Below are 1,285 nucleotides of genomic sequence, written 5' to 3' on the forward strand. Positions count from 1 at the left end.
AAAGCCCTGGATTAACAGTTTTGAGAAGAAATTAGAAAACTAGCATAAGAAAAACTGGCATTCTTAAGACACAAACTACAAAGACGCTGGTTGCAACATGAGGGCTGGGCTTTGTTGAGGGTTTCTGTCCTCCCACCAGGTCCCACAGCTGGCAAGCCCCAAAGAAATCACACAGAGAGGTCTATATTAGGTTATAAACTAATTGGCCCATTAGCTCAGGCTTCTTATTAATTCTTGTAACATATTAACCCATTGTTCTTATCTATGTTGGTCACATCCTGCTTCTTCTGTGATCTGGGCAGGACTGGGAGGAATGAGCTTCCTCTTTCCCAGCATTCTCCTGTTCTCATCACCCCGCCTCTACTTCCTGTCTGGTTGACCCGCCTATACTTTCTGGCCAATCAGCATTTATTTAAAACATGATTGACAGAATACAGACAATTCTCTGGCACCAGCTGGTTTACAATGTGGGCCGTGCATCCTGGCCAGAGGCAAGAGGCTCATTCAGTGAAACCATCTATTAAGGTACACATCCTTCTTTTCCCAGTAACTATTATGGTTCTTCCTCAGCCTGAGACTGGCTCTCAGGAAAGCCACATAGGTTTCCAGTATCTCCACTTTCATTCCTAGCCAGATTTGTCAGTCAGGAAGTTTTAACTGAGCGTGTGCTGGAGATGGTTCAGCCAGCAAAGGCGTTCCACACAGGTGGGCGTGAGGACCTGCGTCTCATCTCTAGGACCCGCGTCTCATCTCTAGGACCCACATAAAAAAGCCAGATGTGGTGTTGCCTGCCTGCCTGCAGTCTCAGTGCTGAGAAGACTAAGGTGGGGAACACCTGAGCTCACTGACCACCCAGTCTAGTGAAATCAAGGAGTTCCAGATAAAAGTTAGAGACTCTGGCTCAAATAAACAGGATGGAGGGGCCAGCAAGATGTCTGCATGGATAGAAATGGACTTACCGAAAAGCATAATGACTTGAGTTCAATTCCTAGAACGAACCTATGTGTGGAAGGGGAGAACCAGCTCCCTCAAGTTCTCCTCAGATCTCCACACACAGGCGCTGGGTCACATGCACCAGTGTTCCCTGCCTGGAAACAAACAATGTATATCATAGTTAATATATTAATTATTGTTTATATATAGTAAAAATGAAGAATAACTGAAGAAGACACTCAAGGGTAGCCTCTGACTTCTACACACACTTATGCACATACACACACAATAAAAGTTTTATCCGAGCCCCTATTTAATCCCAAATACTTTGCTAAGGACAGAGGACAGAGTA

The sequence above is a fragment of the Myodes glareolus genome, chromosome 5 (assembly GCF_982192425.1).
Source record: "Myodes glareolus chromosome 5, mMyoGla1.1, whole genome shotgun sequence".
In the NCBI taxonomy this organism is placed as follows: Eukaryota; Metazoa; Chordata; class Mammalia; order Rodentia; family Cricetidae; genus Myodes; species Myodes glareolus.